Below are 16803 nucleotides of genomic sequence, written 5' to 3'. Positions count from 1 at the left end.
AAATTTCGGACTCAAGGTCCTTGCAAACTGAGTCCGAAATGTTCGTCTGAAATTTCCGCACGTTTTTCATTTTCTGCGTTTTCCGCATCCATAGCAAGCACTTTGAAAGGTGTTTTGACAATTCAGAGACACTGAATGACGAATACGAAAAAAGCATACGAAAATTTCGGACTCATTGTGCAAGGACCTTAAGACCAAATATATAAACATTGTCATATCCATTGATTGGTCCTTAACTTAACTTTCTTGCAATCACATCTCTATAGGGCTGATTGGATCCTGCCAATAAGCCAATGAGCTCGCTGCTCAACCTTCAAATACTGGTCAGCATTTTCTGTAGCAGTTTCAGCAGCAGCAGCAGCAGCAATAACCAACAGCAGTAGCAAAAGTAGCAATAACAGCAACAGTAGCGTTGCAGATCTATTCCACCAAGACCAAACATATCAACATTGTATCCATTACACTCAGAGAGTTGTCAAGACAGAACTAAGTTTTGATTTAATGATGTAATGAAAACACCTTGAATACATATTAATGAATATGCATTAATTATTAATTATTTTATATTGTTTTCAAACATTTTTTTCCAGGTAAAAATTTATTTTTAAAAACTGTAGGGAATGTTTAACTAACCTTGCCAGATTATCTGATCTGATACTTTAAGGAACCTACTATACAAGATGATATAATTATATAGGCCTAATCTGATTTGATAATCTGATTCTTTAATCAGAGGTAAAACTTGCATTTAACCTGACCTGACACTACAAAGCGCCTGCCTAATGTTCATAATTATTTATACACCAACAGTATATTCACAATAACACATGATTTGGTCCATATTTTTCATGTAAAACTTTAAACTGCACACGCACAATATGTCAGTTAAACAGACAACGCAGACATTCGGGCAGTGACTCTGATGTTAACCGGATGTGGAGTGAGTCCAAGCGTTAGGTCAGGGCTGAGGCATGACCGCACTGAGCCACATCTCTCTTCCTCTAATGTCTGAAGGTCAGGAAACTGCTGGAGGATCTCACAATCAAAATATCTGGGTAAAGAGGACAGTTAGTCAGGCTGAGGGTCAAAACAGATGCTATAAAGTAGTAGGTGATATACAGATGAAAAAATTGTGACAAATTCATTGGTATCAGTCCATTTTAAGTGGTCCAACAGTTAATTTGACCAGAGTAATTACCTTTATGTATTGGTATTGCAAAACCACAAGTTTATTATTTGCATTTTACTTGGTTTATCCACCGCGACAGTGTGTCATGGCCCAGAGCAAATTTTGGTTATACGGATGTACTGTATACGGAAACCTAAAATCTGAGGTATTATAGCAAATTTAAATATATACAGTTTTCCACATTCTTGTTTCTTAAGTTGTGGTCACATTTTCATGTAATTTTAACATGAGTTTGCGCTATTGAGAATTTTGCACGAGTGACAAAAGATTTCCCCACGTAGATTGGACATTGAGTTCAAGTTTATCATGCAGAGTCGCGTTGTTGACCAACAGAAAACTGCTTGGTTTGAAAGTGACTTCTGTGTGAGATGTTTTTCACTTTAGAATACTGATCCAAATAATTAGTAATTGCTTCCAAAGGATTTGGTAATACTTGAGTCATTACGGGTTACCATGATCTTCACTTTAGAATTAATTATAGATTATGCATTATTCACATGGACCTGTATAGAGGTTCTTAGTAGTCTTCTGGGAGGTTATTGATTAGCTAATATTGAAATACAGTCAACTGAGCGCTATTACTTACTTATTCGTTAATCAGAGTTTCTTAGTAGTTACTACACTATAAAAGTTACTACACTATAAAAAAAATATTTCATGATTTGTTATCAGACTTTTTTTCTTTTGTCAAATCAACTTAGATAATTAATGTGGTTCAGATAAGGTCATATATTGAGATTCTGTTGATTAAACCAAACTCCTCCTTTGTATTAACATTTTTAATTTCAATGAACTCAAAATTTTAAGGCAACCAGGTAACTTACTTTTTTAAGTTAAACCAACAATTATTTTTTCACATTGTAGAATGTTAATAGTATGTTACTCATTTGTTCCTGTATATATTCATTAATGATGGAACAGTTTTCTAAAGTGTTGCCTACATGTGCATAAGCCAGGGGTCCAAAACCCAGTTCCTGCACTGTAAAAGGTATTTCTATTTGATTTTACACTGTAAAATCAAATTAGTTAGATTTACTTAAAAAAAAGCATGCAAACCGATTGCCTTAAAAAAAAAACCAAGTAAAGTGAAATAGAAATAGTATGTTGTACTGACAAATGCTTAGTTAGTACCGTTCACTTACACAAGAGTTCTAGTAACTAAAAAATAATTGAGTACTTGATCATTTGTGTCCCTTTAAATGCAAATGAGCTGCTGCTCCCGGCACAGAGGGTGGAAAACAAGACATTTCTGAATGGTTAATTGATGAATTCATGTAGCTGATGTGGAGTTAACTATCTTCTAGTCATTGATTAGCATATTCTTTCATGGTAATCTATAAATCACGTTCCCGGGGGCGGGGTTTATGTAAATTTTAGGGTTAGTGATATCACTAACCCGGGAGGAAGCTTGTGTAGTCTCTACCAGCCATTTGTTGTAGTCCTTAAAAAGCGATTTATGTAAAAGAAAATATCTCCGTTTGCTTTGAACTTTGAGCGTCGTAACTTTGCAGATATTGTTTATGCTAAAACAGCAACATTACATTTAAAAAAGTGAAATAATAATCAACCACCCCTTTAACTAAAAAGTGTTAGTTAGAACAACTGTTGGATTTTACAGTGTACAATTATATATACTTCAGTCAGTTTTATGTAACGTAAAACAATGAAATGCTGTTATATTGACCCAACATACAATTATTTAACACATTAAATTGCATCAGAGTGAATATCGCAATTGACAGCGCTACTCTTCAGCACAATGGTAACCAACATTCATTAACAGAAACGCCTAAATGTTCAACATAACTACCAATATCTTTCCCTTTACTGAAAAACACATAAAATAACACTTAATCCCAAAATTTACTCTCCTAATGCAGTCTCTTGCAAAGCATGCTGGGAACTAACAGATCCACTGCCCAGGGCTGCATTTCCCAAAAGCATCGTGAGCTAATTTGATGGTAGAGACCATTAGTGCAGGCTCTACGATCTATAGGCTCATGATGCTTTTGGGAAACGGAGCCCTGGGCAGTAGGTAAGCATATCTAGCACACTTGAATAAACTTCTTTTTTGTAAGGGTGAGCATCTCTGGTGGGTGGTGACGGACTAGATAGGAATATAGAGGTACTGTACAAAGGGGTAATAAAAAAACACCAACTTTCCAATTTTTGGACCACTTGAAATGGACTGACCTTTTGATATTTTTCAGCTAACACAGTATTAGCCACTTCAGCTAAAACTGAACCCCCAAAGGTTACCCAAAGTCAAACTGGTTTGTCCTCTTAAAACCACTGACTCAATACCCATCAAACTCACCATATATGACCCGAGGCCATTTCAGCCAAACGATACCATTTAACATGCCTATTACCTTGTGGTGTAATTAATTTCCTTGCCACTTTTTACAGCATCCTATCTATCATAGCCACATCCTTACATCAGCAAGCCACATGCCCGTAATGGGACATCAAACAGGACAAAGCATAAAGTCAATTCTCCTCCAAACAGGCCTGACATAAATGATTACAATCCCCCATAAGAGAATGCTGTTATTTTACTGCATCAGAATCCTGCATATGCAGTGCTTTCATGCAGTAAATGTCTAAATGAGAAACTTTTAGATTATAAAATGTTATATCCTTTTTATTATGTCATTTGTTTTGAGATCAAGCGAAATATAGTCAATTTAGAAAGCTCGGCTAAGGGCGCATATGCCTGTGTTGACTTTACACCCATTTCACAACATGAAGGGTAAACAGAAAAAGGGTCCATGAACTCTTCTTGATAACTTTCACAACTAAAACTCATGCAAGGATTAAACCTGCACAAATACACCTCTATACAGTAGATCTGCTACCAGCTATTGTAAAGGTCAGGTCACAGAACAACATTAGAGCAAGTTTAACTGCTGAGCAAATCAAATTACATGACGATTCTTGTCAGTGATTGACTCCTGTTGTCAGTCGTAAACTTGTCAGTTTTTGAGTGAAATGCTGACCTAGAAATACCTCAAAGTACTCAAGTGTAAAAGAGAAAATGGAAAGGGGAGGTTAAGTGTTTTTCTCACGTCTACATGCTTTTATTATTTTCCATTTGGTTTCTGCCTTCGGAAAATACCTCTTTTGTCTGTCTGGGTCTGGGAGTATATGTTTTATAATATAATAATTTCAGATGATGACCTTTATGAATACACAGTAAGCTTTATTCCACCTTCTCTATTTTGGAGAAGCATAGTTTGTACTTCACTTTTGCAGGTCATATTTTACATCATAGGTACATTGTGACATTTAATCATGCAAACTATTCCTCAAACATTATGTAACTACAGTTTTGCTCACTGAATTTTATTTGCCTCTTTTGCAGTATTCAATAATGAAAACGCTTATGTAGAATATGTTCATATGTATAAAGGAATATTCCAATATTAGCCAGAATATACACTCTTAAACATATAGGTTTCAAAAGTGGGTTTGTCGCAGTGACGCCATTTAAGAACCATTTTGGGTTCCCCAAAAGAATCTTTCAGTTTTTTTTCTTAGTGTGAAGAACATTGCAATAGAACCTTTTTCCACAAAATAACATTTTGTGCAATGAAATGCTTCATGGAACTATAAAGAACTTTTATTTTTAAGAGTGCAGACATTAATCAGAAATCTGATTCTGTGCATGTAAATGTGATCGATGGATCTCTGAGAATGCATGTGGGGGATATTCTTTCACAAAATATTGGGATATGATACACTTTGAAATAAAAGATGATTTGCAAGGAGTCAAATATTTCATTATTATGGGAGTTAAAACTAAAAAGGTCCATAGTCATCGTTTAATCCTCAGACACGGGCAAATATCAGACATCACTGTATGGCTGTTTGAAAACAATGTAGTTTTGAACTGTAAACACTGGGAATTTAGATTCCTTTGTCATTATTTAATCTTATGTAGACTGTACACGGAATGTCATTGACACGCTGGGTGCTTTTAAATGTTCGGAAGTTGTTATCAGGCTATTATAATAAGCACTTCTAATGGATTCTGCAAAGTACAGTATGTGAGGTCTATGGCATTATGAGTTTGTTTTGCAAGAGCTGCAAAAGTTCTGGTTTGTGTCTTAAAGTATGTCAAATTCTTCAAGCACAACTGCATATTTAGCATTTTCAGAGTTGACTATACTATCTATACTAACTATAATTTTTTTTTTTTGTACTTTAACCTCAAAGTCAATAGACAGGTTTAATTTCTTCGTTGTTGCCTAAACAGTTATTTTAACAAGCCTGCACTTTGTTAATTATAGAATGTAATTGCATGCAGGCCTAATTGGATTTAATAGTGACTAATTACCAGGTACAGAAACTTATTTATACAGTATAGACAAGTTGATAACAAACGTTCAAAAACATCCCCACAAGCCCACCCATAATGCTGCCCGAAGGTCAATGATATTTATTCATTTAATGCTGTATCGGCGTTTAGTACAGTTATAATTCATCTCTCTCTCTTTCTTTCAAGTAATCAATGCACATTCCATGTACAAGGGGTTGTTTCCTTGGTTGGCACACTCAGCTCACTTTAAATAGTCTCAGCCTAAATGAGACATTGTACAAAGAAGACATACTATAAACAAAGTTAATGAAATATGATTTTTAATGTGCTATTTATGTTGAGACTTTCCATAACACAATGAAGGTGCGGCTTCCGATAAGTCATTGCCAAAATGTAGAAGAACTATCTGAGAACAATCAAGCTACCCTTGTGAAAAAGAAGTACACTTTAGCACACTTTTAAAATAAGACTTAAAGACGTAATACACTTGAAAAGAACTTAATACTTAACTGCGAACTGTATGCAATGTTTTTAGTCACGTAATTGCATGTTATTTACAACTGAATGAAAAAGTATCAGTTAAAATTTATATTGAATGCAGTTAGTTGATCTTAGTCTGCTTTTTGACAGACTTAAGTTAATCTTTATATAATCTTTGTGTAATTTCATAATTACTTCTATTGTCTTATGTACACATAAGTACACTACAGGTGCACATTCAATACAATTAAACATACTTATTTTTTACATATGTCCATTGCAATCATGAAATGGCCATAGAAATAAAGCTTTTGATCTATGCAAAAGTTCAAAGCATGAAGTATTAGTTATACTGAATTATTTGTGATTCATAAAAAAAAGAATACATGCTGATTAAAGCTGATAGAAAATCGATTTACTATGTATTCAGTCATAAAAAGCATATGCCAGTTATTGCCCTTTTTTAAAAAGTAAATATAAAAGTATATTACAATGCTAATGAAACATTTCCCTTTATTTGTGTTTCCAGTTAGGCTTTGGTAGGCAACATAACTGCTTAGCCTACTAGCTTAACATAACACTAACTGGCTAAAAAGCTCTTTTGAATAGCTAGAACAAGATAATGCACTACGCTTTTGATCTGGCATTGAGGAATAGGGATAGGATTCTGTGGGGGGATTGGATCTTGCATAGCAACAGCATCTACCAGCAGGCGCTAGCTGCACCATGCTAACCAGCTAAACCCCTTGGTTTGTTGTATGAGTAGGGGATGGATGTTAAGCTTAAGCTTTTGGGCTAGTGGTTAGGTAACTCAAAAGCCCTATTCGCTCTGGATTAGTATTATCTGGGGACCTCGTGTGATTTAGAAAATATCCCACCCACATCTGAATTTCGTGTGGCACATTCGCACAGGATCAGCGAAGCCTGTGGTTTTACTTGAATTTACTGACTTATCTCCCGGATATGATGTCAGTAGGCTATTGCTTGGAAATGTCTTGTCGTTATTATAGGTCTAGCTGGATGATATATCATAAACAGAAGAATGTTCCATACCACATGCTGTGATATGATCCAGCACCCAAAATACTATCAAAACACTCCAACGCAGCCTCCATTCTTCGCGAAAGATGGATAAAAAAGTGCACAGGAAACAAAAACCTTGCAAAAATTATAAACGACTCTGCCAAATCACAGAGATGCCGATTCGCACTGGACTAATATTATCACAGGACCTCGGTGTTCGGCAGAATATGGTAGGTCATTTGCGGGGGAATTTTTACTTTACAAATTACAGACATGGCCGATTCGCATGGGATTAAGATCACAGACAACCTCCGCAATTATTACAAATGACTAGAGGTCACTAGGTAATACTTATCCCGTGCGAATAGGGCTAAAGAAAAAAATTCATCATATTGTTTAGTATTGTGTCGATCGAGAGTTCTCAACTCTTGACCTCGAGGTCCACTTTCTTGAAGAGTTTAGCTCAAACATTCATCAAACTCACCTGACTACGTGTGTGTCTCAATCAGCTCCCAAGTTCAGTAGTAATCAGGGAGTCGGCCATTTTAAAGGCTGTCTCCTTCACAAACTCCTACCAGTGCACTAGAACGTTCGCTCCCTAAAAAGTCCCACAATGCACTGTGAAAACCAGAGAGCATCAATGCTCACTATGGCCCTGTCCCAAATGGCGCCCTAAGCACTCACGGTCTTCCTATGACTTCTGCACTTTTGTGATGTAAGACCGCTTTGACTGTTGGGAAGAAGTCTGCTGCGGAGCGCGCATCAGTCCGGGCTCGGCATAAGTGTGCATTGAGGGTGCATATCGATCGCAAGCGAGCACCCCTATGAAACCTAAAATGACAAATGGGACACCCTACGGTCTCATGGATTTAACGGACACGTGCATGCGGCAGCCATTTTAAGTCCATAAGACTTAAAGTGCATATGAAGTGTGCTATTTGGGACAGGGCCGATGTTCCCTTAAAGGAGAAGTTCACTTTTAAAATGAAAATTCTGTCATCATATAATCACCCTCATGTTGTTTCAAACCTGTATGAATTTCTTTCTTCTGCTGAACAGAAAGGAAGATATTTAGAAGAATATCAGTAACCAGGCGGTTTTTGGGTCCCATTGACTTCCATAGTAGGACAAAAATATACTATGGAAGTCAATGGGACCCAAAAACTGTCTTGGTTACTGACATTCTTCTAAATATCTTCCTTTCTGTTCAGCAGAAGAAAGAAATTCATACAGGTTTGAAACAACATGAGGGTGATTATATGATGACAGAATTTTCATTTTAAAAGTGAACTTCTCCTTTAACAGAAGTTCAGAAGTATGAAACAAATAAATCACGTAAGCCAACTCACTACACATAATGACACGTGATAGATGTTTTTTTTTAAATACAAACCATTATGTAAGGGATAATGTACACATCCAGCCGGTGGTTCTCTCAAAATAACCCCCGACAGGATGATGAGGACCCCGACGTGAAGTGGAGGGTACTTGCTTGCCACATAAGTAAATAATTAGACACGAAATATTGATCTTTGTTGAAATATTTTATTAGGTCTTTAAACGCAAAGCTTCCGCGGAGAGAGCAGTTGCAGCGTGGCAAGTTCAAACTAAATGGACATTTAAGAGATACGGTATACAGTCATTCATATCACTTATTACACAGTATTTCGCCATATAAATAATTATGGGGATAAGATATATTGATTTCAAAGTAAACTGTTTTAAAAACCGCACCTGTTTGTATCTCATAATCCAACAGTGTACAAAACAATAGTCACAAAATGGCAGCAGCTGCGTTTGTATGAAACGAGAGAGCAAGTACACGATACTGGGTGGCATAATTAAATAACTGTACACAAAATATTGATTCAACTGAATTTTAATATTTTATTAGCTCACCAAACGCAAAACTTCCACAAAGAAAAAACTTTCCTAGCAGGCGTATAGCTCTGGTGACTTCAGTAACCCGGATGAGCCTGCGTTATCTGCTTTGAGCGGTTGTTATTTGGGAATAATTTACTGATGGATGGCGCTATTGACCAATCAGAATCAAGTATTCCACAGAGCCGTGTAATAAATAATTCTAACATACATCGCTAGACAGGTAATGAACATAATCTAGCGAACATTTATAGTTTATTTATGGCTGAAATGTTGCATGCATAACAAGCAAAGTATTTATCACTGTACTTTAAATAACATTAAAAATACCAGTTGTGATGGTGTAAAATGAGAACGTTGTCATGTCACCGAAAATAGAGTCATCAGTGTCATAATGTGTTGTGAGCCAGGGTTCTTACTTTGCTTATCAGTGCCTGAACTTGTGCACACGATGTACTGTAGCCAGCCATATCACCCTGTAGCCCAAGACTGGTTTCCCATTGAAGCTAAGCAGAGTTGAGCCTGGTCGGTATACCTGGATGGGAGACCTCCTGGTAAAACTAGGTTTCTGATGGAAGAGGTGTTAGAGAGGCCAGTAGGGGGCGCTGCTCACCATGTGGTCTCTGTGGATCCTAACGCCCCAGTATAATGATGGGGACACCATAGATATCATATAATAAAGGCTAGATGTCTCGTGCGCGCTGCTGGCCAATGGAGGTGACGTCCGCACACGGCGGCCATCTTACCACAGGGTGCTCGCTCACTCGTAACATGGTGCATGTACTTTTAAATAACCATAAATTGCTCAATTTTCTACCGATTTTCAAATGGTTTGGTTTGTTATAAACATCAGAGATGTAGTTATGACACTGCATACATATGAATAATTATAACAGTGGACTTCCATATGAAAGAATTATAGCCACGTTAATATTGTTGTAAGAAACCAAACCGTTTGTAAATTTCAGCGAGATATGAGGATTTGTGTGCGTGCTGATCACTCACCTTAATTCACAGCTTCTCTGTGGCTGAAGTCATGCCGGAAGTGACTCCGCCTTAAGACATCTAGCCTTTATATGGATATCTATGGGGGACACTATACTGTCAAAAAGCACCGTCCTTCGAGTGAGACGTTAAACCGAGGTCCTGACTCTCTGTGGTCCCAGGATGTCCTTCAAAAAAGAGTAGGGGTGTAACCCCGGCATCCTGGGCAAATTTGTCCATTGGCCTCTATCCATCATCATGGCCTCCTAATCATCCCCATATACTGATTGGCTTCATCACTCTGTCTCTCCTCCACCAATAAGCTGGTGTGTGGTGGGTGTTCTGGCACAATATGGCTGCCGTTGCATCATCCAGGTGGATGGTTGAGGAGATTCCCCTTCTATTTAAAGCGCTTTGAGTGCCATGAAAAGCACTATATAAATGTAGCAAGTTATTATTATTATTATAACTGATTCACGACCTCGGAAGCTAGGGAGCTGATTGAGACGCACCCCATTTTAGTAATCCTGGAGACCTTGGTTAGCTTGTCAAGGGTGTTTGATTAGGGCTGGAGCAAAACTCTGCAGGAAAGTGGACCTCGAGGGCCAGAGTTGAGAAGCCCTGATGTACTGTAGATATTCTGTAGTTTTGGACCTCATTTAATTTTATTGTATGGACAACATCAGCAGACAGTCTTCAAATGATCATCTTTTGTGTTCCACAGAAGAAACTAGGTTTTTAACCCTTAAGTATAATGCAGGTATGGCTGTCTGTTCACAAACACATTAATTTGTGAATGTGTTTGTGATCAGGGGAAAACAATCATGTAATTTCTTAACATTTTTTTTTTTTTTGGCAGTCAATGCCTGCACCTCCAGTAAGTGACAGTCTTCTTATCTGCTACGGGAAGCAAAGCGTTTGAGAATGACTGTGCCACTGCTGAAACACAATGTGACCCAGTGTACCCAGTCGTAAGTCTTGGAAAGAATGTTACTACTCTGACACACTTCCCCCTCTTATAACTTAGATGGGGTGAGGCAATGAGTACATGAGCCATGCCTTGACTGTTGGAAATTAAGCTAAAAAAAATCTCTGTGTTGAAATATACGGTAGTATATCAGGCCACAAATGCAAATTGATTTCAAGTAGCAGCTCTCGTACATTGTGTACAGACTTGTACCGGCTCTCCGTACAGTCCCATGAGTATTTTGACATCACATCACCATGGTGATGGAGAACTTGACCAGTGTGTGTCAGGCAGCACTGGTGGTCAGATTCTAATGGTTCTTAATGCGTACATGATGTACGGGAAGTCAATCAGCTGTGTTTCAGTAACCATGGTGACATATCTTGTTTGTGTGGGAAAGCGGAGACCAAATGATGGAAAAGAGAAAAATAAATAAATGCTGGATTATTTTATAACACAAAGCAATTTTTAGATTGAGGCTAAGGTGCCTTTCTCAAACCTGGAATAAATGAGGCTGGTAAAACACATTAAAACTGTGGTTTCTAGTGCGCCCACCAATGTAATGCTAATATCAAACATTAATGGACTTTCCATATAAATGTAAATCCTTTTATGCAAAGTAGCTCAAAATAGACAAAGTTCTACAGCGCAGGGAGAGTAATTTCTCATTATTTACATCAACTGATTTGAGTATAAGCTACTAATTTAAGTATCTTTGGCCAAAAGTTCTTGCTAGTTCCGTTTGTTAGGTTTTGTTTAAAGCATATTGTCTCTCTAACTGACAAATCTTCATTAGTGAAAAATAAATATACTAAAATGTATTACAAATACATTTATATATTTATGTACTTAATATAAATACCCTTCAATTGTACTTTTAGTATACTAAATTGATATACTGTCTGCTAAATTGGAACAACTAATTTTGTTCCGGAAATAGTGCTGACGTCTAACTAAAGATATACTTAAGTATATGTGTGTCACAGGATGAAGAAGATGAAGGACAGTCCAAAAAGGGTTTAATAAACAAAAAGGGTCCTTTAATGACAACTAACTCAGGTAATCCACGAAGATGAAGGCAAAGTAACAGCATGTCTACACGCAAACGCGAACAACAACCGACAACTGAAGGGTGAAACAAAGCAACTCAAATACACACTGATAATGAGATAACGAACAGGTGTGATGAATAGATGAGTGTCCATGGCAACTGATGACTGGCGGGAAACAAAGATGGAATATAAACTTAGAAGACAAAATAGATAGAAGATAAACTTAAAGTTCATGAAAAAGAATCAAATCAAAGACAACTGAGTGTCTTGGTGACATTACACCCACTCCCGGAAGGCGCGACCTTGCACCGTAACAGAACATAAAACAGATGAGGGAGTGAGTGAGGGTGGGGGCTTTGGAGGTTAACGAAGGGATGGTGACAGGAGGTGGCGACGGGGGAATGGTGACAGGAGGATGACGACGATTCCCTGGCGGCACTGATGGTGAAAGGCCGATACAGCCGACCCAGAGCACCAAAGTGCTGACAGCCCACGGCGGAGTTGAGGTAGGGAGGAGTCAAGGTGTAATGGCCTGAAAGTCAGTGGCAGAAACAGAGTGACGACTGACCAAGGGAGAGCTGGTGGAGCCACAAGGCCAAGGGTCTCTGGTAGAGCCGAAGGTGGGAGGAGTCAAGGTGTAATGGCCTGCAAGTCAGTGGCAGAAGCAGAGTGACGACTGACCAAGGGGGAGCCGGTGGAGCCACAAGGCCGAGGGTCTCTGGTGGAGCCGAAGGTGGGAGAAGCCAAGGCAGAGCCGTCATATCGACGGGCTGAGATGAAGCAAAAGGATCAGAGCCTGGAGGTCGAGTTGAAGGATTCTCTCACTCAGGCGCTGCTTGTGGTTGCCCAACCTGAGACTCGACGTAACAGCAAGGCAAAGACGGCGAAGGGCTGCAATCATCCATCAGGGGTGGGGCTGGAGCTCTGTGGTGATGGTGGCAGATGGAATTAGTTGTCAATGCTGTCTTTAAACAGCGATGATTCCAAACAAACTGACAGATCACAGTCCAAGCAGTTCTTATTGCTCTCTTGAAACAGAGATGAAGGACAGACAGATAGTTCACAGTCTATACAGGCCTCAGTGCTGTCTTGAAACAGCAATAAAGGACAGACAGATAATTCACAGTCTATACAGGTGTCAGTGCCATCTTGAAACAGCGATGATGACTTACTACGATGATGATTACTAATAGTGATATTAAAACACATTTTAGGCTAATTATAATACTTATATAATTATAATACTTATATTATTATAATACTTATACTTATATATAAAACTTATATCAGTAAAGTCTCAAGCGATATGTTAATAAATTTGTAGTACACTTAGTATGACATAAACATATTTAAATTTAAATTTAGATCGAATCCATTACAACCCCAAAACTTTACAGTAGTTTCCTCTTCATCATGGGTTCGTTACACCATAACGTTACACCATGTCCTAACCAGACACGACGCGACGCCGTGACACGCAATAAAGTTATCTTTTCCATGTTAATCAAAGTATGATAATCTCAGTTTTATCTGACGTTTAATGAAATTTACTGACAGAGGTCTAAGTGCAATTTTAAGTAAATGTCTGAGAAGTACAAAGTAGACTGAAAGTATACTTTCTTCTTTTTAGTTTAAAAGAAGTATACTAATAGCACATTTGAACTTCTTTTCCGTAAGGGATGTTTGTCAAAACATCAAAATAAGTGTAGGCCTGCTTCTTCAAAAAAGCATAACAAAACATTATTATTAAGAAAATAATAGAAATCTTCTCAAAAGTAAAAAGTAAGTTAATTTGATCATCAATTATTACAAAGTGCACTTTTTTTCAATCGATAACATTTTTTATTAGCCTAGAAATCTAGACGCACCCTAGCGGCAGCAAAATGTATTTCGCAGCCAGGGGGGGTCTAGCAACTCTCAATAGACCTTCTAGCTGCAAAAACCTAAATTGGGTCAGGCCAATCACGTCGTGTATAGAGTAGGCGGGGCGGGCTTAACATATGACGACAGAGTTGTGACGGCTGCCACTTGAAAACAAAGAATGACGGCTGCTGATGGAGAACAACGGTCTTTCGAATCGGCTTTGGCCGCGACTCGGGAGGACTTGGAGTTAAGTTTTTCTTTGAGAAAAGAGCAAAGAACGGCACTTAAGTCATTCTTAAAAAAAAAGGAAGATGTGTTCGTCGTTTTGCCGGCCAGATATGGCAAAAGTTGAATCTATCAACTAAGCTCCGCTGTCGGGAAAACGCTCTGGTTGGTTGAAGCGCTGTCCTATTGCGTGCAGAGGGAATTTGAAAGACAGCCGTTTATCCCGCCCCTCGGATTGAGCCGTGTCTATGGTGAGTTGCCAGACCTAACATCTTGATGTAGGTCTGGCTTGCCAGGCTAATTTTTTATACTAATTAATAGCGATTATAATCAATCGCGATTAATTGCACCTAACATCACAGTTTAATATATTTTTATATTGTAAATTAATGTATAAATTAATGTAGAAACCACATAAAGACAGTAGCCTATATTTTTAATGTTTGTTTAATGATATCTTTTTATGAAAGAAGGCCAGTATTACCAATACCAATATTGCTACTGATGTCTCTATGCAATTGTTTTTTTTTCTTCTCAAGTTTAGCCATTAATTATAGCCATTTAGCAGTATAATTAAAAGTTATACATTTTAATGTTTATTAGGCTTTTAAAAATATACAGTTGTAATCTAAATTATTATTCAACCCCCATTGCAAATCAGGTTTATTGGCAAAATTTACAGACGTTCAGCTGCGTTTGCAATGAACAAATCAAACAAAAGTAATTGTAATAGCTCAACACAACAAATGTTTCAAGTGCTTTCCCCAAATTCAACTGAAAATGCAACTTTTAATGACTTCTGCAGTCTCAAAATTATTCAACCCCTTCATGGCAAGCATCTTTAATACATAGTAGAACACCCTTTTGCTGTTATGACCTGCTGCAAACAAGATTTATAACCAGACACCAGCTTCTGGCAGCGTTTCTTAGGAATCTTATCCCATGCCTTATGAGCAATGGCCTCCAGTTCAGTAACATTTTCGGGTTTGCATGCTGCAACGGCCTTCTTCAAATCCCACAAGATATTTTCTATGGGGTTCAAGTCAGGTGACTGTGATGGCCACTGTAGAATCTCCCAGGACTTCTCCTGCAACCAAGCCTTGGTGGAATTTGAGGTATGCTTGGGATAATTGTCCTGTTGGGAGACAAGCTTGATATTCCTCACTAACGGCATGAGGTTTTCCTTGGGATTTCCTGATACTTCAATGAATCCATCTTGCCTTCCACACGCTGCAGGTTTCCAGTGCCAGAGGATGCAAAGGAGCCCAAGAGAATCACAGAGCCACCACCATGCTTAACTGTAGGCAGTTAACTTTTCTTAACTTTTTGGACCATTCTTTTGACTAACATGCAGTATTTCTAACATACAGTCAAACGTGACACTCAACAAACCTAACCAGTTCAGATATTTCATGTGTTCTAGCTTAAGCACACCTGGTGCAACTAATGAAGCCCTTGATTAGTTGCATCAGGTGTGCTTGAAACAACACCTGTTTTGCAGATTTGTGCTGTTGTGAGGGATTCTGTTCATGGAGTTGAATAATTTTGAGACTGCAGAAGTCATTTAAAGTGGCATTTTCAGTTGAATTTGCAGAAACCAATCGAATTTTTTTGTGTGTGTTTAGCTATTTTAATTACTTTTGTTTGATTTGTTCATTGCAAACAACTGAAAGTCTGTACATTTTGCCATAAACCTGATTTGCAATGGGGGTTGAATAATTTTGATTACAACTGTAACAACTTTTAATTTCACAAAAACACAAATTGTAATAAATGTTACATTTACCTGTGCCCTTCACTATATCAGGGCCAAAAAATAATAATAATTGGATCAGTCAGACCTGTTCAGATTTTTACTTGCCTTGTCAAAATGCACAAAAGTACTGCACTGCGTTCTCTTTTGTGTCTTATCGCACTTGAATGGTTTAAGCATTAGCATGAAGAAGAGCGTGATCGTATAATGTAACGCTAGCCAAAGGATGACGGAAAAAAACGGATGCTGCATTAATTGTGTTAAATATTATTAAATTGAAAAAATTAATTGCGTGCATTAATACATGAATTTTGCCAGCCCTAGTACTTAACATGTTAAGAAACATAGTCATGAAAGTGTACTCTCTTTAAGCAGCACAGTTTTTTTGAAAATATACTTTAAAGAGGACCTATTATGCCCCTTTTTACAAGATGTAATATAAGTCTCAGGTGTCCCCAGAATGTGTCTGTGAAGTTTCAGCTCAAAATACCACACAGATCATTTATTATACCATGTTATAAATGCTCACCATATCAGTTCAAACTTCTGATATATGGATTTCTGAGCACACACATCCGAAGCACGTGCACAGAAAGCTGGATGTCAGACGGCGAGTCCCGTGAGTATTAAATCAAGTTCTCTTTCACATCTTATTGCGCTTAAACTGTCATATACACACAAGGTTTTGTCAAAAACACAAAGTTCACATAAACACAGTGGGTTATGTCTGTGAACGTAAACAGCAGGGAAAGAAATTGCATGTGAATAGTAGATCTGTGAATTAAAGTGACAGCAGCGTAACATACAGTACCTACTGTTGAATCTGTTGTTAATAGGAATCAAACAACAAAATAAAAAACGAAAATCACTCACTGCTCTTGACTGAATAACTTAGTAGTTCATAAGAATACATTTCTTACTTGAATGCTGTTGTTAAATGCTCTGGGGAGGAGATAAACATGGCTGACAGTGTACAGCTCACTCAAGGCGGGGTCTATGCCAATAGGGCAGAGTGTGAGCAGTCGTGGGCGGGGCCTGTGTAATGTACCGTCACATTGCATAGAA

This window comes from Abramis brama (genome assembly GCF_963993115.1).
Source record: "Abramis brama genome assembly, chromosome: 15".
Lineage (NCBI taxonomy): Eukaryota > Metazoa > Chordata > Actinopteri > Cypriniformes > Leuciscidae > Abramis > Abramis brama.
This window is presented reverse-complemented; position numbering follows the sequence as displayed.